Below are 24858 nucleotides of genomic sequence, written 5' to 3'. Positions count from 1 at the left end.
CAAGTGCATCATTGTGGACGTTCTGCCTATTTTCCTATGCTTTAAATGCAATTCCAGTCTACCTCGTGAAATCGGTTTCCTGCAATTCTGCCCCGCTTTCAAGTCCTCTTGGCGGCCTTACTTCAGTATATTTTTGGACGATAGCTGTCATTTATAACTCTGCAGGTTTGTGAATTACAGTGCCCCTGAGCTCCTTTCTTCAACTCGCTTTCTTGTGAGCTGGCCGCAACACCGCAGGATTGCTTCAGGCCCTAATCTCGTTCCGGCACCGCACGCTGAGCCTTTGGTTAATTCCTCTTCCTGGTGGGAAATGAGAGTGAAATTTGCCAGTCCAGACACCTCCAGCTAGTCTCTCATTGTTTCTCCCTATTCCTGTTCATCTTCCGCAGAAAGTGCAAACTGGGCCAAACAGCAGGTTAAAGGCACTGACTCTCCAAGTCGGGAGTGTGTTAGTAAAGCATCTGGAATGTTGCACCCGAGTACCAGGGGACGAGAACTGAGACATATTTGAACACGTCTCCCGATCACATGGTTGATCATACTCTGGGTTCCACATGCATGTTTAGCTGAAGGAAGAATCCCTTAAACCTGGAGAGTTGAGACCCGTGGAATGGGTACCATGCAATATGACTTCAAAGGGTCTTCATTTGCTCACCGAACCTCTCCAATCCTATCACTGCTGCGTTTATGCCCCTGTACACACGCTTGATTCTCTTTCAGAGACATAGCAATCCATAGGTTTTCAGATACTTACTAGTCAGGTACATTCTTAGGCGTTAAATATGGGGTGTTGAGTCCATTTCGTTGAGCAAGGAGTAGCTCTTGTCTATTCCATATTTGGCTTAAGGAACTTTATCTGTGCTCATTTCAATCTCTGGTTTTATGCAGCTCCCCAACTCACCTTTCCCCTTAAGCAAGCATAAGTTGGTTTTCTAAATTTGAGACCCTGTTCTGTTTCGTAATTCAGTTCCTGTGTAGCCAAGTTTACATTCCGTGTATTAGTGATATCTTATGATGTTTCTTTTTCTGTGTGACTTATTTCAGTTAGAATCATCATACCTGAATCCACTCATTATGCTGCTACGGGCCTGATGACATAGATTTCATTGCTGAGTGATATTGCATTGTAAGTACGTACCACAACTTCTTTATCCATTTTTCACTTTCTACCATATTGAACTTGTACCGTAAACGAGGTTCTTGTAAACAGAGCCGTCCCAAACTTTGGGGTGGCTGTGTCTTTTTGATTTTAATTTCCCTAAGCTATAGGACCATAAGTGGAAGTGCCCTAGGCTCTGCTGCTTTGTTTTTTAGATGTTTCAGGAAACACCATACACTTCTCCCGAGTGGCTGTTGGCAATTTACATCCCGCCCGTCAGCATAACAAGGCTCCCAGTTCTTCATGGCCTGTCCTGCCTTTCTGGATTTTACACTTTTTTCAGATGACCCTTTTGACCGGGGGGAAGTGAGACTTCATTGTAGTGCAGATTTCTTTGCAAGCTTGCTTGGTTGGCCAAAAAGGGTGTATGCGTTTTTCCCTGAATATATTCAGGAAAAAATGCATATGCCCTTTTTGGCCAAGTGCATCATTGTCGACGTTCTGCCTCTTTTCCTATGCTTTAAATGCAATTCCAGTCTACCTCATGAAATCGGTTTCCTGCAATTCTGCCCCGCTTTCAAGTCCTCTTGGCAGCCTTACTTCAGTATATTTTTGGACGATAGCTGTCAGTTATAACTCTGCAGCTTTGTGAATTACAGTGCCCCTGAGCTCCTTTCTTCAACTCGCTTTCTTGTGAGCTGGCCGCAACACCGCAGGATTGCTTCAGGCCCTAATCTGGTTCCGGCACGGCACGCTGAGCCTTTGGTTAATTCCTCTTCCTGGTGGGAAATGAGAGTTAAATTTGCCCGTCCAGACACCTCCAGCTAGTCTGTCATTGGTTCTCCCTATTCCTGTACATCTTCCGCAGAAATTGCAAACTGGGCCAAAGAGGAGGTTAAAGGCACTGACTCTCCAAGTCGGGAGAGTGTTAGTAAAGCGTCTGGAATGTTGAACCAGAGTACCAGGGGACGAGAACTGAGACATATTTGAACCCGTCTCCCGATCACACGGTTGATCATACTCTGGGTTCCACATGCATGTTTTAGCTGAAGGAAGAATCCCTTAAACCTGGAGAGTTGAGACCCGTGGAATGGGTACCATGCAATATGACTTCAAAGGGTCTTCATTTGCTCACCGAACCTCTCCAATCCTATCACTGCTGCGTTTATGGCCCTGTACACACGCTTGATTCTCTTTCGGTGACATAGCAATCCATAGGTTTTAAGATACTTACTAGTCAGGTACATTCTTAGGTGTTTAATATGGGGTGTTGAGTCCATTTCGTTGAGTTAGGAGTAGCTCTTGTCTATTACATATTTGGCTTAAGGAACTTTATCTGTGCTCATTTCTATCTCTGGTTTTATGCAGCACCCCAACTCACCTTTCCCCTTAAGCAAGCATAAGTTGGTTTTCTAAGTTTGAGACCCTGTTCTGTTTTGTAATTCAGTTCCTGTGGAGCCAAGATTTCATTCCGTGTATTAGTGATATCTTATGATGTTTCTTTTTCTGTGTGACTTATTTCAGTTAGAATCATCATACCTGAATCCACTCATTATGCTGCTACGGGCCTGATGACATAGATTTCATTGCTGAGTGATATTGCATTGTACGTAAGTACCACAACTTCTTTATCCATTTTTCACTTTCTGTGATATTGAACTTGTACCGTAAACGAGGTTCTTGTAAACAGAGCCGTCCCAAACTTTGGGGTGGCTGTGTCTTTTTGATTTTAATTTCCCTAAGCTATAGGACCATAAGTGGAAGTGCCCTAGGCTGTGTTGCTTTGTTTTTTAGATGTTTCAGGAAACACCATACACTTCTGCCCAGTGGCTGTTGGCAATTTACATCCAGCCCATCAGCATAACAAGGCTCCCAGTTCTCCATGGCCTGTCCTGCCTTTCTGGATTTTACACTTTTTTCAGATGGCCCTTTTGACCGGGGGAAAGTGAGACTTCATTGGAGTGCAGATTTCCTTTGCAAGCTTGCTTGGTTGGCCAAAAAGGGCGTATGCGTCTTTTCCTGAATATATTCAGGAAAAAACACATACGCCCTTTTGGCCAAGTGCATCATTGTGGACGTTCTGCCTCTTTTCCTATGCTTTAAATGCAATTCCAGTCTACCTCCTGAAATCGGTTTCCTGCAATTCTGCCGCGCTTTCAAGTCCTCTTGGCAGCCTTACTTCAGTATATTTTTGGACGATAGCTGTCATTTATAACTCTGCAGGTTTGTGAATTACAGTGCCCCTGAGCTCCTTTCTTCAACTCGCTTTCTTGTGAGCTGGCCGCAACACCGCAGGATTGCTTCAGGCCCTAATCTTGATCTGGCACTGCACGCTGAGCCTTTGGTTAATTCCTCTTCCTGGTGGGAAATGAGAGTGAAATATGCCCGTCCAGACACCTCCAGCTAGTCTCTCATTGGTTGTCCCTATTCCTGTTCATCTTCCGCAGAAATTGCAAACTGGGCCAAACAGGAGGTTAAAGGCACTGACTCTCCAAGTCGGGAGAGTGTTAGTAAAGCGTCTGGAATGTTGCACCCGAGTACCAGGGGACGAGAACTGAGACATATTTGAACACGTCTCCTGATCACATGGTTGATCATACTCTGGGTTCCACATGCATGTTTTAGCTGAAGGAAGAATCCCTTAAAGCTTGAGAGTTGAGACCCGTGAAATGGGTACCATGCAATATGCCTTCAAAGGGTCTTCATTTGCTCACTGAACCTCTCCAATCCTATCACTGCTGCGTTTATGCCCCTGTACACATGCTTGATTCTCTTTCGGAGACATAGCAATCCATAGGTTTTAAGATACTTACTAGTCAGGTACATTCTTAGGCATTTAATATGGGTCATTAACTCCATTTCGTTGAGCAAGGAGTAGCTCTTGTCTATTACATATTTGGCTTAAGGAAATTTATCTGTTCTCATTTCAATCTCTGGTTTTATGCAGCACCCCAACTCACCTTTCCCCTTAAGCAAGCATAAGTTGGTTTTCTAAATTTGAGACCCCGTTCTGTTTTGTAATTCAGTTCCTGTGTAGCCAAGTTTTCATTCCGTGTATTAGTGATATCTTATGATGTTTCTTTTTCTGTGTGACTTATTTCAGTTAGAATCATCATACCTGAATCCACTCATTATGCTGCTACTGGCCTGATGACATAGATTTCATTGCTGAGTGATATTTCATTGTACGTAAGTACCACAACTTCTTTATCCATGTTTCACTTTCTGCGATATTGAACTTGTACTGTAAACGAGGTTCTTGTAAACAGAGCCGTCCCAAACTTTGGGGTGGCTGTGTCTTTTTTATTTTAATTTCCCTAAGCTATAGGACCATAAGAGGAACTGCCCTAGGCTCTGTTGCTTTGTTTTTTAGATGTTTCAGGAAACACCATACACTTCTCCCGAGTGGCTGTTGGCAATTTACATCCCGCCCATCAGCATAACAAGGCTCCCAGTTCTCCATGGCCTGTCCTGACTTTCTGGATTTTACACTTTTTTCAGATGGCCCTTTTGACCAGGGGGAAGTGAGACTTCATTGTAGTGCAGATTTCCTTTGCAAGCTTGCTTGGTTGGCCAAAAAGGGCGTATTTGTTTTTTCCTGAATATATTCAGGAAAAAACGCATACGCACTTTTTGGCCAAGTGCATCATTGTGGACGTTGTGCCTCTTTTCCTATGCTTTAAAAGCAGTTCCAGTCTACCTCCTTAAATCGGTTTCCTGCAATTCTTCCCCGCTTTCAAGTCCTCTTGGCAGCCTTACTTCAGTATATTTTTGGACGATAGCTGTCATTTATAACTCTGCAGGTTTGTGAATTACAGTGCCCCTGAGCTCCTTTCTTCAACTCGCTTTCTTGTGAGCTGGCCGCAACACCGCAGGATTGCTTCAGGCCCTAATCTGGTTCCGGCAAGGCATGCTGATCCTTTGGTTAATTCCTCTTCCTGGTGGGAAATGAGAGTTAAATTTGCCCGTCCAGACAGCTCCAGCTAGTCTCTCAATGGTTCTCCCTATTCCTGTTCATCTTCCGCAGAAATTGCAAACTGGGCCAAACAGGAGGTTAAAGGCACTGACTCTCCAAGTCGGGAGAGTGTTAGTAAAGCGTCTGGAATGTTGCAGCCGAGTACCAGGGGACGAGAACTGAGACATATTTGAACACGTCTCCCGATCACACGGTTGATCATACTCTGGGTTCCACATGCGTGTTTTAGCTGAAGGAAGAATCCCTTAAAGCTGGAGAGTTGAGACCCGTGGAATGGGTACCATGCAATATGCCTTCAAAGGGTCTTCATTTGCTCACCGAACCTCTCCAATCCTATCACTGCTGCGTTTATGCCCCTGTACACACGCTGGATCTCTTTCAGAGACATAGCAATCCATAGGTTTTAAGATACTTACTAGTCAGGTACATTCTTATGCATTTAATATGGGGTGTTGAGTCCATTTCATTGAGCAAGGAGTAGCTCTTGTCTATTCCATATTTGGCTTAAGGAACTTTATCTGTGCTCATTTCAATCTCTGGTTTTATGCAGCACCCCAACTCACCTTTCCCCTTAAGCAAGCATAAGTTGGTTTTCTGAATTTGAGACCCTGTTCTGTTTTGTAATTCAGTTCCTGTGGAGCCAAGTTTACATTCTGTGTATTAGTGATATCTTATGAGGTTTCTTTTTCTGTGTGACTTATTTCAGTTAGAATCATCATACCTGAGTCCACTCATTATGCTGCTATGGGCCTGATTACATAGATTTCATTGCTGAGTGATATTTCATTGTACGTAAGTACCACAACTTCTTTATCCATTTTTAACTTTCTGCGATATTGAACTTGTACCATAAACGAGGTTCTTGTAAACAGAGCCATCCCAAACTTTGGGGTGGCTGTGTCTTTTTGATTTTAATTTCCCTAAGCTATAGGACCATAAGTGGAAGTGCCCTAGACTCTGTTGCTTTGTTTTATGGATGTTTCAGGAAACACCATACACTTCTCCAGAGTGGCTGTTGGCAATTTACATCCAGCCCATCAGCATAACAAGGCTCCCAGTTCTCCATGGCCTGTCCTGCCTTTCTGGATTTTACACTTTTTTCAAATGGCCCCTTTGACCCGGGGGAAGTGAGACTACATTGGAGTGCAGATTTCCTTTGCAAGCTTGCTTTGTTGGCCAAAAAGTGCGTATGCGTTTTTTCCTGAATATATTCAGGAAAAAACGCATACGCACTTTTTGGCCAAGTGCATCATTGTGGACGTTCTGCCTGTTTTCCTATGCTTTAAATGCAATTCCAGTCTACCTCCTGAAATCGGTTTCCTGCAATTCTGCCCCGCTTCCAAGTCCTCTTGGCAGCCTTACTTCAGTATATTTTTGGACGATAGCTGTAATTTATAACTCTGCAGGTTTGTGAATTACAGTGCCCCTGAGCTCCTTTCTTCAACTCGCTTTCTTGTGAGCTGGCCGCAACACCGCAGGATTGCTTCAGGCCCTAATCTGGTTCTGGCAAGGCATGCTGATCCTTTGGTTAATTCCTCTTCCTGGTGGGAAATGAGAGTTAAATTTGCCCATCCAGACACCTCCAGCTAGTCTCTCAATGGTTCTCCCTATTCCTGTTCATCTTCCACAGAAATTGCAAACTGGGCCAAACAGGAGGTTAAAGGCACTGACTCTCCAAGTCGGGAGAGTGTTAGTAAAGCGTCTGGAATGTTGCACCCGAGTACCAGCGGATGAGAACTGTGACGTATTTGAACACGTCTCCCGATCACATGGTTGATCATACTCTGGGTTCCACATGCATGTTTTAGCTGAAGGAAGAATCCCTTAAACCTGCAGAGTTGAGACCCGTGAAATGGGTACCATGCAATATGCCTTCAAAGGGTCTTCATTTGCTCACTGAACCTCTCCAATCCTATCACTGCTGCGTTTATGCCCCTGTACACACGCTTGATTCTCTTTCGGAGACATAGCAATCCATAGGTTTTAAGATACTTACTAGTCAGGTACAATCTTAGGCATTTAATATGGGTCATTAACTCCATTTTGTTGAGCAAGGAGTAGCTCTTGTCTATTACATATTTGGCTTAAGGAACTTTATCTGTGCTCATTTCAATCTCTGGTTTTATGCAGCACCCCAACTCCCCTTTCCCCTTAAGCAAGCATAAGTTGGTTTTCTAAATTTGAGACCCCGTTCTGTTTTGTAATTCAGCTCCTCTGTAGCCAAGTTTACATTCCGTGTATTAGTGATATCTTATGATGTTTCTTTTTCTGTGTGACTTATTTCAGTTAGAATCATCATACCTAAATCCACTCATTATGCTGCTACGGGCCTGATGACATAGATTTCATTGCTGAGTGATATTGCATTGTACGTAAGTACCACAACTTCTTTATCCATTTTTCACTTTCTGCGATATTGAACTTGTACCGTAAACGAGGTTCTTGTAAACAGAGCCGTCCCAAACTTTGGGGTGGCTGTGTGTTTTTGATTTTAATTTCCCTAAGCTATAGGACCATAAGAGGAAGTGCCCTAGGCTCTGTTGCTTTGTTTTTTAGATGTTTCAGGAAACACCATACACTTCTCCCGAGTGGCTGTTGGCAATTTACATCCCGCCCATCAGCATAACAAGGCTCCCAGTTCTCCATGGCCTGTCGTGCCTTTCTGGATTTTACACTTTTTTCAAATGGCCCTTTTGACTGGGGGGAAGTGAGACTACATTGGAGTGCAGATTTCCTTTGCAAGCTTGCTTGGTTGGCCAAAAAGGGCGTATGCGTTTTTTCCTGAATATATTCAGGAAAAAACGCATACGCACTTTTTGGCCAATTGCATCATTGTGGACGTTCTGCCTCTTTTCCTATGCTTTAAATGCAATTCCAGTCTACCTCCTGAAATCGGTTTCCTGCAATTCTGCCCCGCTTTCAAGTCCTCTTGGCAGCCTTACTTCAGTATATTTTTGGATGATAGCTGTCATTTATAACTCTGCAGGTTTGTGAATTACAGTGCCCCTGAGCTCCTTTCTTCAGCTCCCTTTCTTGTGAGCTGGCCGCAACACTGCAGGATTGCTTCAGGCCCTAATCTTGTTCTGGCACTGCACGCTGAGCCTTTGGTTAATTCCTCTTCCTTGTGGGAAATGAGAGTGAAATTTGCCCGTCCAGACACCTCCAGCTAGTCTCTCATTGGTTCTCCCTATTCCTGTTCATCTTCCGCAGAAATTGCAAACTGGGCCAAACAGGAGGTTAAAGGCACTGACTCTCCAAGTCGGGAGAGTGTTAGTAAAGCGTCTGGAATGTTGCACCCGAGTACAAGGGGACGAAAACTGAGACATATTTGAACACATCTCCCGATCACATGGTTGATCATACTCTGGGTTCCACATGCATGTTTTAGCTGAAGGAAGAATCCCTTAAACCTGGAGAGTTGAGAGCCGTGAAATGGGTACCATGCAATATGCCTTCAAAGGGTCTTCATTTGCTCACTGAACCTCTCCAACCCTATCAGTGCTGCATTTATGCCCCTGTACACATGCTTGATTCTCTTTCAGAGACATAGCAATCCATAGGTTTTAAGATACTTACTAGTCAGGTACATTCTTAGGCATTTAATATGGGTCATTGAGTCCATTTCGTTGAGCAAGGAGTAGCTCTTGTCTATTACATAGTTGGCTTAAGGAAATTTATCTGTTCTCATATCAATCTCTGGTTTTATGCAGCACCCCAACTCACCTTTCCCCTTAAGCAAGCATAAGTTGGTTTTCTAAATTTGAGACCCCGTTCTGTTTTGTTATTCAGTTCCTGTGTAGCCAAGTTTACATTCCGTGTATTAGTGATATCTTATGATGTTTCTTTTTCTGTGTGACTTATTTCAGTTAGAATCATCATACCTGAATCCACTCATTATGCTGCTACTGGCCTGATGACATAGATTTCATTGCTGAGTGATATTGCATTGTACGTAAGTACCACAACTTCTTTATCCATTTTTCACTTTCTGCGATATTGAACTTGTACCGTAAACGAGGTTCTTGTAAACAGAGCCGTCCCAAACTTTGGGGTGGCTGTGTGTTTTTGATTTTAATTTCCCTAAGCTATAGGACCATAAGAGGAAGTGCCCTAGGCTCTGTTACTTTGTTTTTTAGATGTTTCAGGAAACACCATACACTTCTCCCGAGTGGCTGTTGGCAATTTACATCCCGCCCGTCAGCATAACAAGGCTCCCAGTTCTCCATGGCCTGTCCTGCCTTTCTGGATTTTACACTTTTTTCAGATGGCCCTTTAGACCGGGGGAAGTGAGACTTCATTGTAGTGCAGATTTCCTTTGCAAGCTTGCTTGGTTGGCCAAAAAGTGCGTATTTGTTTTTTCCTGAATATATTCAGGAAAAAACGCATACGCACTTTTTTGCCAAGTGCATCATTGTGGACGTTCTGCCTCTTTTCTTATGCTTTAAATGCAATTCCAGTCTACCTCCTGAAATCGGTTTCCTGAAATTCTGCCCCGCTTTCAAGTCCTCTTGGCAGCCTTACTTCAGTATATTTTTGGACGATAGCTGTCATTTATAACTCTGCAGGTGTGTGAATTACAGTGCCCCTGAGCTCCTTTCTTCAACTCGCTTTCTTGTGAGCTGGCCGCAACACCGCAGGATTGCTTCAGGCCCTAATCTGGTTCCGGCACGGCACGCTGAGCCTTTGGTTAATTCCTCTTTCTGGTGGGAAATGAGAGTTAAATTTGCCCGTCCATACACCTCCAGCTAGTCTCTCATTGGTTCTCCCTATTCCTGTTCATCTTCCGCAGAAATTGCAAACTGGGCCAAACAGGAGGTTAAAGGCACTGACTCTCCAAGTCGGGAGAGTGTTAGTAAAGCATCTGGAATGTTGCACTCGAGTACCAGGGGACGAAAACTGAGACATATTTGAACAAGTCTCCCGATCACATGGTTGATCATACTCTGTGTTCCACATGCATGTTTTAGCTGAAGGAAGAATCCCTTAAACCTGGAGAGTTGAGACCCGTGGAATGGGTACCATGCAATATGACTTCAAAGGGTCTTCATTTGCTCACCGAACCTCTCCAATCCTATCACTGCTGCGTTTATTCCCCTGTACACACGCTTGATTCTCTTTTGGAGACATAGCAATCCATAGGTTTTAAGATACTTACTAGTCAGGTACATTCTTAGGCGTTTAATATGGGGTGTTGAGTCCATTTCGTTGAGCAAGGAGTAGCTCTTGTCTATTACATATTTGGCTTAAGGAACTTTATCTGTGCTCATTTCAATCTCTGGTTTTATGCAGCACCCCAACTCCCCTTTCCCCTTAAGCGAGCATAAGTTGGTTTTCTAAATTTGAGACCCTGTTCTGTTTTGTAATTCAATTCCTGTGGAGCCAAGTTTACATTCCGTGTATTAGTGATATCTTATGATGTTTCTTTTTCTGTGTGACTTATTTCAGTTAGAATCATTATACCTGAATCCACTCATTTTGCTGCTACGGGCCTGATGACATAGATTTCATTGCTGAGTGATATTGCATTGTACATAAGTACCACAACTTCTTTATCCATTTTTCACTTTCTGTGATATTGAACTTGTACCGTAAACGAGGTTCTTGTAAACAGAGCCGTCCCAAACTTTGATGTGGCTATGTCTTTTTGATTTTAATTTCCCTAAGCTATAGGACCATAAGTGGAAGTGCCCTAGGCTCTGTTGCTTTGTTTTTTAGGTGTTTCAGGAAACACCATACACTTCTCCCCAGTGGCTGTTGGCAATTTACTTCCCGCCCATCAGCATAAGAATGCTCCCGGTTCTCCATGGCCTGTCCTGCCTTTCTGGATTTTACACTTTTTTCAGATTGCCCTTTTGACTGGGGGGAAGTGAGACTTCATTGGAGTGCAGATTTACTTTGCAATCTTGCTTGGTTGGCCAAAAAGTGTGTATGCGTTTTTTCCTGAATATATTCAGGAAAAAACGCATACGCACTTTTTGGCCAAGTGCATCATTGTCGACGTTCTGCCTCTTTTCCTATGCTTTAAATGCAATTCCAGTCTACCTCCTGAAATCGGTTTCCTGCAATTCTGCCTTGCTTTCAATGCCTCTTCCTAGCCTTACCTCAATATATTTTTTGAAAATAGTTGGCCTTTACAACTCTGCAGGTTTTTGAATTGCAGTGGCCCTTAGCTCCATTTTTCAGCTCTTATTTTTGTTATCTTGCCTCATAAACGCAGGATTCCTTCAGGCCCTCTTCTTCTTCTGGGGCACCTTTCTGTGCCTTTGGTTTATTCTTCTTACTGATGTGAAATTAGAGTGACATGTGCCCATTGAAACCGCTACAGCTAGTTTCTCACTGGTTCCCCCTATTCCCATTCATCCTCCGCACTAACTGCAGACTGTGCGATACCAGAACTTAAAGGCATTGACTCTCCATGTGGGGATATTGTTAGTACAGTGGCTGGAATGTCGATCCGGAGCCCCAGGAGAGGAAAAATGAGGTGGGTTTTAGAAACCTTTCCCGATCATATGGTATACCAGTCGCTGGGTTTCCCAAGCATGGTTTAGCTGTAGGAAGATTCCCTTCAACCTGGAGTGTTGGGACCCTTGGAATGAGTAGCATGAAGTATTGCATTAAACTTTTGGCAGTTGCTCACCAAAGCTCACCAATCCTCTCAACCCCAAGTGTCCAGCCTTATGTCTTATCCAGCTGTGGGTTTATATGTGGTCAATCCAGGTTGCATCACAGCTCCTGAGCGAATTTTGTAAGAATTTTTCTCTCTTTCATTGTTTCTGCGTTTTGTTTTTAAAATTTATTTCTATAATGGGGTTTAGCTCATTTTCACTGCTGTGTTTGTGCCGCTCTGCACACACTTGATTCCCTTATGGAGATATATCAATACATGGGTTTTAAGATTCTTATTACTCAGATATATTTCTCTGTGGTGTATAGGGTGTGTTGAGGCCAGTTCATTGAGCAAGGTGTAGATCTTGTCTAATACCTATTTGGTTTCTTGAACGGTATCTGTGCTAATTTCAAACTCTGGTTTTATGCATCACCCCACCTCTCCTTTCCCCTTAAGCTGACATAAGTGTGTTTTCTAAATGTGAGACACTGTTCTGTTCTGTAATTCATTTCTTGTGCAGCCATATTTACCCTCCCTCTATAAGTGATATCTTATGATATGTTTCTTTTTCTGTTTGACTTATTTCAAGTAGTATTATCGGACCTAAATCCACTCTTTATCCTTCTACTAGCCTTATTACATTGATTTCATGGTGAAGAGATATTCCATTGTACATAAGTACCACATCTTCTTTATCCATTGTTCTCTTTCCTGGGATATTTAAGGTGTACTGAAGTTGAGGTTCTTGTAAACAGAGTAGCCCTAAACTGTGGTGTGCTTGTGTCTTGTTGATTTTTAGACTTCCCTAGATATACTCCCATGATTGGAAGTGTCCTATGCTCTGTAGCTCTGTTTTTTAGATGATTTAGGAACCACCATACACTTCTCCAGAGTGGCTCTCGGCAGTTCACACACTGCCCATCAGCGTATAAAGGCTCCCTGTTCTCCATGGCCTGTCCTGCATTTCTGGTTTTTACAATTTTTTAGGATGGCCCTTTTGACCGGTGGGAAATGAGACTTCTTTGTTGTGCACATTTGCATTGCTTGCTTGCTTCGTTGCCCATAAAGTGCGTATGCGTTTTTTCCTGGATATAATCAGGAAAAAACGCATACGCCCTTTTGGGCCAACTGCATCATTGTCGAAATTCTGCCGCTTTTCATGTGCTTTAAAGACGAGTCCAATCTATCTCTTGAAATCTGTTTCTTGCAATTCTGTCTTGCATTCAGATCCTCTTCTTTGCCTTACCTCAACATATTTTTGGACGTTAGTTTTCATTTATAACTCTGCAGATTTGTGAATTGCAGTGACCCTGAGCTCCATTTCTTAAGTTGCTCTTTTGTGAGCTGGCCTCAAACCTGCAGGATTGCTTCAGGCCCTATTTTGGCTCCGGCGAGGCGGGCTGAGCCTTTTTTAAATTCTTATTCTTAATGGGAAATTAGAGTGATATGTGTCCGTCCAAACCCCTACAACTATTCTCTCATTGGTTCCCCCTCTTCCCGTTCATCCTCCTCACAATTTGCAAAATGTGTGAAACAGAAGTTTAAATGTGCTGATTCTCCAAGTGGGGAGATTCTAAGTAACGTGGCTGGAATGGTGAACAGGAGCACCAGGAGAGGATAAATGAGGTGCATTTTAGACACATCTCCCGATCACATGGTGTACAGTCCTCTGGGTTTTCCATGCATGTTTTAGCTGTAGGAAGATCCCTTGAACCTGCAGATTTGGGACCCATTGAATGGGTACCAGGTAGTATTACTTTAAAGGGTGTGCATTTCCTCACCCAACCTCACATTTCTCTTAGTGCAAACAGTTTCCAGCCTTATGTCTCATCCTGCTGTGGGTGTAGATGTGTTCAATCCATGTTGCATCACCGTCCCTGAGGAAAAGTTGTAAGAGGTTTTCTCTGTCTCTCTGTTGTTTATTTTTTTCAATTTATTACTATATTGGTTACAGCTGATTTTCAAAGCTCTGTTTCTTGCTGCTGTACATCCACTTGATTCACGTACAGAGAGACATCAATAAATTCTTTTTCAGGTTCTTACCAGTCGTATATATTCTTTTCCGGTGACTTGAGTGTGCTGAGTGCCATTCTTTTAGCTACCGTGTAGGCCTTGTTGATTATCAGTTTGGTATTTGGAATGGTATCTTTGCTAATTTTAACCTCCTGGATGATGCCTCACCCCTCCCCACCTTTCCCGTTTAGCAGCCTTATGCGTGTTTTCTACATATTTGACTATGTTTTTGTTTTGTAATTTATTTCATGTGCAGCCATTTTGGATTCCACCTTTAAGTGATATCTTATGATATGTGTCTTTTTCTTTTTGAATTATGTCACTTAGAATGATCATACGTAACTCCTCCGGAGTTGTTACAACTGGCCATATTTCATTGATTTCCAGGCTGAATAATATTCCACTCTACCTAAGTACCACATCTCTATCCATTTTTTCCCTCCAGAGACATTTAAGTTATATCCTAGTCGAGGATCTTTTAAACAGAGAGGGGGTAAACATTGGGGTGCCTGTGTCCTCTCGATTTTTGTTTTTCCCAAGATATACGCCCATGAGTGCAAGTGCCCTATGCTCTGTAGCTCATTTTCTAGATGCTTTAGTAAACACAATACACTTCTCCAGAATGGCCGTTGGCAATATACATTTCCACTATAAGCCTCACAGGGCTCCCTCTTCTCCTTGCCCTGTCCTGCATTTCTGTTGTTTACGCTTTATGAGGCTGGCTCTTCTGACCGATGCGAAGTGATATCTTTTGTAGTATTGACTTCCAGTGCCCACCTCTTTGGTTGGCTAAAAAAGTGTATGCCCTTTTCTTGAATATATACAGAAAAAAACGCATACACCCTTTTTGGCCAACTGCAATGTTGGCAATGTTGGCAATGTTCAGCTCCTTTTCTTGTGCTTAATGGCGAGTCCTTTCTACCTCCTCAAATCCCTTTCCTGCCATTCTCCCTTGCTTACAAGTCCTTTTCTCTGACTTTCCTCAAGACATTTTTCAGTGATGGATATTTTCAACTCTGCAGTTTCGTGAATTTTACTGCCCCTGAGTTCCATTGTTCAACTTGTGTTTATGGGAACTGGCCACAAAGCAGAGGGATTTCCTCAAGCCCTATACTGTTTCCATGGGCAACCCTAGCCTTTGGTCAATTCGTCTTCCTGATTGGAAATTAGAGTGACATGTGCCTGTCTGAACACCTAGGACTTGTCTCTCATTGTTCCTCATCCTTCCGCTTCATCCTCTGGACAAATTCCAAACTGTACGCAACAGGATGTTGACAGTGCTGACATCTCCAAGTGGGGAGACTGTTAGTAAAGACGCTGGAGGGGTGAACCCGAGCACCAGGAGATGAGGAGATGAGATGCCTTTTCCAAACTCTTCCCGATCAGATGGTATACCATCCTCTGGGTGTGACAGACATGTTTTAGCAGTAGGAAGAGTCCCATTCATGTAAGGAGAACACCAGGGCTTTTTCAAAATCAGTGTCTCCCCGAAACCCAAACTGGGGAATTTTTTAAGCTACGGCTACACATATGTTCATTAAGGGCCTTGGAAGTAGGCAGAGTCCAAACTTTAGATGATTGAAGTCTTCAGGGTCAGAAGCACTCACCACCAGCTTCCCTTAGGTTACACTTTAACTGTCATTGATAGATGATGTCAATAAAAATATCTATTCTTTTTCAGATTATTTCCCCTTATAGGTTATTGCAAAATGTTGAGTGTAGTTCCCTGTGCTATACAGTTGTTCCTTGTTGATGATCTATTTTATACATAGCAGTGTGTATGTGTTAATCCCAAACTGTTAATTTATCCCTCCTCCCACCTTTCCCCTTTGGTAATAATAAATTATAAGATTTTATACTTCTCGGAAATGGGGGAGCTGAAAGAGAGGTATCATTTTCAATGGAAAAGCATTTAAAACAAGATTGAAGCTTTAACCAAGATTATTAGATGTACATCCTTGGAAAGAAATCACTTCGTTTCTCTAATATTGACCTGACAAATAAGACAAACCTTTTCACTGAACTTGCTTATAATAAAGTGATGGAAATAACAAATGGAAGTGTTAGAAACATCTTATTTTACCCGAGCCTTATACACTGTTCTGTGTTAACTACAGTTTGGCTCACACATCTGTTCATTGAGGTTACAATAGTCTCAATTTCTGTTACTGATCCTCCAGAGTGGACCCCAACAAGTGTCCCCCTGCCCAGTGTCATTGGGGCCAACAGATCGAGACTGAGTTTGGTTCACAAGCAAAGGAAACTTTATATTTTGATCAGAGAATGGAGAGGTGAGAGCATGCACTACCCCGTGGGCTGTGGGCTGGGCTGCTGTGTAGAGATCCTGTCAGAGTCAGTGGGAGGGAGGGGGCGGAGCTCTCAAGGGCCGGGTTGGCTGCAGCTCAGGCTCTATATCGTGGAGTCTGCACTGGGCTCCAGGAGCTGAGGTGTCAACCCAGCCATTCTGCACTAGGAAATCTGGTCTGAAGTGCCGGGTGTGGAACCTCTGCATGCAGCACCCTAGCAGCACATGAAATTAGACAAAGCACAAAGGATAAAAAAGGTTAGACTTGACTTTATTGCCCAGATTCTATTTTTATCTCCCAGGGATTTTTAATGGGCTTTGCTGGGGACAAACCCCTCCTCTGCCTTTTGTCCTGTTCCTCATTCTTGGAGTGCTGAGGGTGCAGACCCTTCTTCTGTAACTGCTGAGCGCTGAGTTGGGAGCCCTCATACCCGGGGGCGAGGGTCAGAGCTTCTCCCCAGCAGCCTCCAGGTGACGTTGATTGTCCCCAGGCCCCCTGCCTCCCTGCTCGTCCACCTGAGCACCAGCATTGGAAGTGTTATAGATTCTAATGGCCTTTAAGGGTCCAGGAAAGAGATGTGCAGAGACGCTGTGGGGGCCGGTTTCAACCCGCCCCACATTTGTTCGGCCACCTTAGGCTGACCGTTTCTGCCAGCCTAGATGCTCTGACCAGTAGTCTGCGCTTTCTTCAATTAGGCCCCTGAATTAACGTACAAACAGCACCAGGTGTCAGAGCCCTGCCCGCTCAAGTCCCAGACAGTCCAGGGTCAGTGGTGATCAAGGACCATGATGGCCACTGAGTCAACAGCCTTTTGAAGTAAACAGGAGTCCAGCCGGTCTTATTGGCCACCATCATCATGGTGTCTGTAGGCTTTTCTATGGTGACAGTGTGATATATGGTTCCCCCGCCAAGATTATTAGCTCCCCTCTGGGTGCAGTAAGTCCTGCAAGCAGTAGTCTACTCTTTTGGGACACACTCTTGTTGTTTTATGAGAGAAACTCCAGGTCAAGTGATGTTCACACGAGTCGTCATGGTGCCCTGTTGCCCCTGGTTATCTCTCTGGATGTTGGAGTTGGAGGGCCTCCTCACTCGAGGTCGGTGTGCCCACGGAGCGAACCCTGCAACTTCAGGGCATGGTTGGTGGTTAGGATCACCATGTGGGGTCCTTTTCCCTTAGGAGGGAGGTGGCCTTTTGGGCTGCTGATTTCCAGGTTTTTAGATACCGCCAGTATCTTGGCCAGATGTGGCAGTGGGCCAAGCCCCTTGGTGACCGTAGTTTATCCTACCTGGATGGCATTCTTGCATTGTTCCATTTCAAGTGGTCCCGGTTTTTGCGCTAATTCTCCAATGGTGATTCACCTTTCACCGGGAATGTAAAGGTCAAAGGGTTTAGCTAAATTAGGGAGTTCCAGGGCAAGGGTCTGAATTGACTGCTCTTTCCATTCTTGAAAGGCCACTTCTGGATTCTATTCAAAAGGATCATCATCTTTTCCTTTCAGTGTTTCATATAGAGGCCCAGCTAGTAGACTGTAGTTAGGGATCCAGAAGCAGCAAACCCTGGCCTCCCCAGGAACCCCTAAGCTGTCTTCTAGTTTTAGAAAGGGGTAAGGCTGAAAATGGTTTCTTCCCTTTCCTGGGATGGGCTTCTCCGACCTTCTGTGAGAATGAAGCCCAGGCAGGTCACCGCAGTCTGTGATATTTGAGCTTTTTCTTGGACAACTTCTATCCTTTATTGGCTTGGTAGTTCAGAGGCCTCCTTAGTAGGGCTGGTGATCAGAATGTCGTTTGCGTACTAAAGGAGGGTTTCCTTTTCCAGAGGTAGAACTTTTAGGTCTTTAGCTAAGCTTTCCCCAAAGATGGTGTGGGAATTTTTGCACCCTTGGGGCAAGACGGCCCGGAAGTATTGTTTTAGTTGTATGTTGAGTCCTGCCACTCACAAGCCAAAATTTCTTGTGAGTCTGGGACTAATGGAATACAAAAGAAGGCATCATTGAAGACTAATACAGAATACCATGTCCTGGTGGTTGGTAGAATGACCAGCAGGGTGTAGGAATTAGGAGCAACTGGAGGTATATCCTCGGTGGCTTCACTGACTGTCCTGACATCCTTTACCAGGTCCCCAGCAGCCCATGGGGCTCTCGTGGTCAGACCAATCCCAGGATATGGAGCTCACCTGGGCAGGTACCCCACCCCCACCCCAGCCCACGGGGCTCTCGTGGTCAGGCCCCTCCCAGGATACAGAGCTACCCTTGCAGGTACCGTGGCAGGGCTGGGCACACAGGAACCGTGCACATAGCCCTCATTGCAGAGCACCCCCAGCTCACCTGTCTCTCAGAGCTGACACAGAGCACCTCAGAGCAGGACTTGAACTAACAAACAGCAGCTGCGACAGGTCTGTGACCCTGGGCATCACTCTGTGCGGCCTCCCTCCACCTGGTCTTCCAGAGACTTCCACTGCACCCGGGGCACCAGGCCTCTGTCTCCAACCACCACCCATCCCTCCTCTCCCTGACTCCTGGGTTCCTCTCATTAGGAGAGGGTTTTCTTGAAGTTGTCTCCCACTCATGGGCCAGATAAAATGATTAGAAAACAAGCCAAAGCTGCAGCCCCTTGTCTATCCTGACTCTCAGGAGCCCACACCTGTTCCTTGGACCTGGCCGGTTCAGCAAGTTCCATTTTCTGCAACTGTGAGCCCCTGAGGGGTGATGATTGGCTGACCTGGGCAGCCTTACCGTGCCGGCCAGCCCTCCCCAGGTGTGCCTGGGTTGAGATCAATATAAATACCACTCCAGGCAGCAAGAGCCCCTGCAGCCGTGCCTGACGCCATTTTCTCTGCCCTGTCAGCAGTCTCGGGGCTGGGCTGGTGGGAGGGAGTGAGAGGCCACGGCTTTGTGGGTGGCCCAGTGTGAGTGGGGCTCTGCTGGACTTTCTGCAGCAGTTGCCAGGCTGCCACCTGCTAAAGAAGAGGATGTGTCACCCATACCTGCTGCTGGAATTTCTCCCTGGGCCGAGGTGAGGAAGGAAAAAAGCAGTGGGGGCAGGGACAGGACGGGTATCTCAGGCAGGGAAATGGAAATCTTCCAGAAGAGCACCCAGGGCCAGGACCATCCTGGCTGGCCTGCAGGCACCAAGTCGGCCGGCATGCTGTCACTCGTGTGGCTCTATGGCCCTTCCTCTAGGCTTTCAAGTCCTTGTATATATTCAGGTGTTTTACCTGGGACGGGTGGGAATAGTTCAGCAGCAACTGGCCTGGGGCTCAGCTCACGTTTACTCACAGATGCCTCGGCACGGTGGCCCAGCGTTGCAATGAGGACGCTTGTTACGTGGGGGCTGCTGGCTGAATGGGAGACGATTCCCCACCACTGACCAACTTCAGAATTGTTTACAACTGGAACAAGTGCCCTGATACGGTTTTCCTCTGTGTAACTGGTGGGTTCTGTGTTTTTTTTCTCTTTTTCGTTTTTGGTTCAAGGTAGATTTTATTCCTCTTTTTTGTATTTACAGATATAAGCATGGAAATAATTTATTCATATAAATACATGTATGTGAAGGGAATAATTGCTTTTTCTGTTTTATTTTTTAAATTTTATTTCTTTTTAATTTTGAATTTTATTTTATATTTTTATACAGCAGGTTCTTATTGGTTATCTATTTTATACATATAAATGTATACATGTCAATCCCAGTCTCTCAACTCCTCCCACCACCACCCCCCAACAGCTTTCCCCCCTTGTTGTCCATACATTTGTTGTCTTCATCTGTTGCTCTATTTATGCCTTGCCAAATGGTTAATCTGTACAGTTTTTCTAGGTTCCACATATATGCATGAATATACAAGATTTGTTTTTCTCTTTCTGACTTACTTCACTCTGTATGACAGTCTCTAGATCCATCGATGTCTCTACAAAGGACCCAATTTCATTCCTTTTCATGGCTTAGTAATATTCCATTTTATATATGTACCACAGCTTTATGCATTCGTCTGTCTGTGGGCATTTAGGTTGCTTCCACTACCTCGATATTGTAAATAGTGATGCAATGAACATTGCGGTGAATGTCTCTTTTGATTTATGGTTTTGTCTGGGTATATGTCCAGTACTGGGATTGCTGTATCATATGGTAATTCTATTGTTAGTTTCTTAAGAAACTCCATATTGTTCTCCATAGTGACTGTATCAATTTATATTCCCAACAATAGTGGAAGAGGGTTCCTTTTCTCCACACCCTTTCCAGCATTTTTTGTTTGTAGATTTTCTGATGATGCCCATTCTACCAGGTGTGAGGTGATACCTCATTGTTGAGTGCATTTTGTTGAGCAAGGAGTAGGTCTTGTCTATTACATATTTGGCTTATGGAACGGTATCTGTGCTCATTTCAAACTCTGGTTTTATGCAGCACCCCAACTCACCTTTCCCCTTAAGCAAGCGTAAGTGGGTTTTTGAAATTTGAGACGCGGTTCTGTTTTGTAATTCAGTTCCTGTGTAGCCAAGTTTACATTCCATGTATTAGTGATATCTTATGATGTTTCTTTTTCTGTGTGACTTATTTCAGTTAGAATCATCATACCTGAATCCACTCATTATGCTGCTACGGGCCTGATGACATAGATTTCATTGCTGAGTGATATTGCATTGTACGTAAGTACGACAGCTTCTTTATCCATTTTTCACTTTCTGCGATATTGAACTTGTACCATAAACGAGGTTCTTGTAAACAGAGCCATCCCAAACATTGGGGTGGCTGTGTCTTTTTGATTTTAATTTCCCTAAGGTATAGGACCATACTTGGAAGTGCCCTAGGCTCTGTGGCTTTGTTTTTTAGATGTTTCAGGAAACACCATACACTTCTCCCTAGTGGCTGTTGGCAAATTACATCCCGCCCATCAGCATAACAAGGCTCCCAGTTCTCCATGGCCTGTCCTGCCTTTCTGGATTTTACACTTTTTTCAGATGGCCCTTTTGACCGGGGGAAAGGGAGACTTCATTGGAGTGCAGATTTCCTTTGCAAGCTTGCTTGGTTGGCCAGAAAGGGCGTATGCGTTTTTTCCTGAATATATTCAGGAAAAAACGCATACTCACTTTTTGGCCAAGTGCATCATTGTCGACGTTCTGCCTCTTTTCCTATGCTTTAAATGCAATTCCAGTCTACCTCCTGAAGTCGGTTTCCTGCAATTCGGCCCCGCTTTCAAGTCCTCTTGGCAGCCTTACTTCAATATATTTTTGGACGATAGCTGTCATTTATAACTCTGCAGGTTTGTGAATTACAGTGCCCCAGAACTCCTTTCTTCAACTCGCTTTCCTGTGAGCTGGCCGCAACACTGCACGATTCCTTCAGGCCCTAATCTGGTTCTGGCATGGCACGCTGAGCCTTTGGTTAATTCCTCTTCCTGGTGGGAAATGAGAGTTAAATTTGCCCATCCAGACACCTCCAGCTAGTCTCTCATTGGTTCTCCCTATTCCTGTTCATCTTCCGCAGAAATTGCAAACTGGGCCAAACAGGAGGTTAAAGCCACTGACTCTCCAAGTCGGGAGAGTGTTAGTAAAGCGTCTGGAATGTTGCACCCGAGTACCAGGGGACGAAAACTGAGACACATTTGAACACGTTTCCCGATCACACGGTGGACCATAATCTGGGTTCCACATGCATGTTTTAGCTGAAGGAAGAATCCCTTAAACCTGGAGAGTTGAGACCCATGGACTGGGTACCATGCAATATGACTTCAAAGGGTCTGCATTTGCTCACCGAACCTCACCAATCCTATGAGCCCCAAGTGTCCAGCCTTATGTGTCACCCAGCTCTGGGTTTAGATGTTGTAAATCCAGGTTGCATCACAAGCCTTGAATGAATTACTTAAGTATTGCTCTCTATTTCACTGTCATTGTGTTTTGTTTAAGAAATTAATTTTTATTATGGGATTTAGCTGATTTTCACTGCTGCATTTATGTTGCTGTACACATGCTTGATTCTCTTACAGAGATATATAAATCCGTAGGTTTTAAGATTCTTATTAGTCAGGTATATTCCTAGGCGTTGAATATGGGGTGTTGAGTCCATTTCATTGAGCAAGGAGTAGCTCTTGTCTATTACATATTTGGCTTATGGAACGGTATCTGTGCTCATTTCAATCTCTGGTTTTATGCAGCACCCCAACTCACCTTTCCCCTTAAGCAAGCATAAGTTGGTTTTCTAAATTTGAGACCCTGTTCTGTTTTGTAATTCAGTTCCTGTGTAGCCAAGTTTACATTCCGTGTATTAATGGTATCTTATGATGTTTCTTTTTCTGTGCGACTTATTTCAGTTAGAATCATCGTACTTAATCCACTCATTATGCTGCTACGGGCCTGATGACATAGATTTCATTGCTGAGTGATATTGCATTGTACGTTAGTACCACAACTTCTTTATCCATTTTTCGCTCTCTGCGATATTGAACTTGTACTGTAAACGAGGTTCTTGTAAACAGAGCCGTCCCAAACTTTGGGGTGGCTGTGTCTTTTTGATTTTAATTTCCCTAAGCTATAGGACCATAAGTGGAAGTGCCCTAGGCTCTGTTGCTTTGTTTTTTAGATGTTTCAGGAAACACCATACACTTCTCCCTAGTGGCTGTTGGCAATTTACATCCCACCCGTCAGCATAACAAGGCTCCCAGTTCTCCATGGCCTGTCCTGCCTTTCTGGATTTTACACTTTTTTCAGATGGCCCTTTTGACCGGGGGAAAGGGAGACTTCATTGGAGTGCAGATTTCCTTTGCAAGCTTGGTTGTTTGGCCAAAAAGGGGGTATGCGTTTTTTCCTGAATATATTCAGGAAAAAACGCATACACACTTTTTGGCCAAGTGCATCATTGTCGACGTTCTGCCTCTTTTCCTATGCTTTAAATGCAATTCCAGTCTACCTCCTGAAGTCGGTTTCCTGCAATTCGGCCCCGCTTTCAAGTCCTCTTGGCAGCCTTACTTCAATATATTTTTGGACGATAGCTGTCATTTATAACTCTGCAGGTTTGTGAATTACAGTGCCCCAGAACTCCTTTCTTCAACTCGCTTTCTTGTGAGCTGGCCGCAACACCGCAGGATTCCTTCAGGCCCTAATCTGGTTCTGGCATGGCACGCTGAGCCTTTGGTTAATTCCTCTTCCTGGTGGGAAATGAGAGTTAAATTTGCCCATCCAGACACCTCCAGCTAGTCTCTCATTGGTTCTCCCTATTCCTGTTCATCTTCCGCAGAAATTGCAAACTGGGCCAAACAGGAGGTTAAAGCCACTGACTCTCCAAGTCGGGAGAGTGTTAGTAAAGCGTCTGGAATGTTGCACCCGAGTACCAGGGGACGAAAACTGAGACACATTTGAACACGTTTCCCGATCACACGGTGGATCATACTCTGGGTTCCACATGCATGTTTTAGCTGAAGGAAGAATCCCTTAAACCTGGAGAGTTGAGACCCATGGAACGGGTACCATGCAATATGACTTCAAAGGGTCTGCATTTGCTCACCGAACCTCACCAATCCTATGAGCCCCAAGTGTCCAGCCTTATGTGTCACCCAGCTCTGGGTTTAGATGTTGTAAATCCAGGTTGCATCACAAGCCTTGAATGAATTACTTAAGTATTGCTCTCTATTTCACTGTCATTGTGTTTTGTTTAAGAAATTAATTTTTATTATGGGATTTAGCTGATTTTCACTGCTGCATTTATGTCGCTGTACACACGCTTCATTCTCTTACAGAGATATATAAATCCGTAGGTTTTATGATTCTTATTAGTCAGGTATATTCCTAGGCGTTGAATATGGGGTGTTGAGTCCATTTCATTGAGCAAGGAGTAGCTCTTGTCTATTAAATATTTGGCTTATGGAACGGTATCTGTGCTCATTTCAATCTCTGGTTTTATGCAGCACCCCAACTCACCTTTCCCCTTAAGCAAGCATAAGTTGGTTTTCTAAATTTGAGACCCTGTTCTGTTTTGTAATTCAGTTCCTGTGTAGCCAAGTTTACATTCCGTGTATTAATGGTATCTTATGATGTTTCTTTTTCTGTGTGACTTATTTCAGTTAGAATCATCGTACTTAATCCACTCATTATGCTGCTACGGGACTGATGACATAGATTTCATTGCTGAGTGATATTGCATTGTACGTTAGTACCACAACTTCTTTATCCATTTTTCGCTTTCTGCGATATTGAACTTGTACCGTAAACGAGGTTCTTGTAAACAGAGCCGTCCCAAACTTTGGGGTGGATGTGTCTTTTTGATTTTAATTTCCCTAAGCTATAGGACCATAAGTGGAAGTGCCCTAGGCTGTGTTGCTTTGTTTTATAGATGTTTCCGGAAACACCATACACTTCTCCCGAGTGGCTGTTGGCAATTTACATCCCGCCCATCAGCATAACAAGACTCCCAGTTCTCCATGGCCTGTCCTGCCTTTCTGGATTTTATACTTTTTTCAGATGGCCCTTTTGACCGGGGGGAAGTGAGACTTCATTGGAGTGCAGATTTCCTTTGCAAGCTTGCTTGGTTGGCCAAAAAGTGCGTATGCGTTTTTTCCTGAATATATTCAGGAAAAAACATATACGCCCTTTTTGGCCAAGTGCATCATTGTCCACGTTCTGCCTGTTTTCCTATGCTTTAAATGCAATTCCTGTCTACCTCCTGAAATCGGTTTCCTGCAATTCTGCCCCGCTTTCAAGTCCTCTTCGCAGCCTTACTTCAGTATATTTTTGGACGATAGCTGTCATTTATAACTCTGCAGGTTTGTGAATTACAGTGCCCCAGAACTCCTTTCTTCAACTCGCTTTCTTGTGAGCTGGCCGCAACACCGCAGGATTCCTTCAGGCCCTAATCTGGTTCTGGCATGGCACGCTGA

At 44.1% G+C, this 24858-nt stretch overlaps 1 long non-coding RNA gene across 3 annotated transcripts in view; it reads left to right on the top strand.

The window, feature by feature from the left end:
• The window catches only part of LOC125964095 (uncharacterized), a 183493-nt gene that overhangs the window by 142867 nt on the left and 15768 nt on the right, over window positions 1–24858 (top strand). For 2 of the 3 annotated variants that reach the window (XR_007476749.1, XR_007476748.1), the window contains exon 3: window positions 22300–22384. This is a non-coding gene — a long non-coding RNA (uncharacterized LOC125964095). The remainder of the gene's footprint in view (window positions 1–22299; window positions 22385–24858) is intronic. The other variant, XR_007476750.1, reaches the window with a different exon arrangement.

The sequence above is a fragment of the Orcinus orca genome, chromosome 3 (genome assembly GCF_937001465.1).
Source record: "Orcinus orca chromosome 3, mOrcOrc1.1, whole genome shotgun sequence".
Classification (NCBI taxonomy): Eukaryota; Metazoa; Chordata; class Mammalia; order Artiodactyla; family Delphinidae; genus Orcinus; species Orcinus orca.
This window is presented reverse-complemented; position numbering and strand designations above follow the sequence as displayed.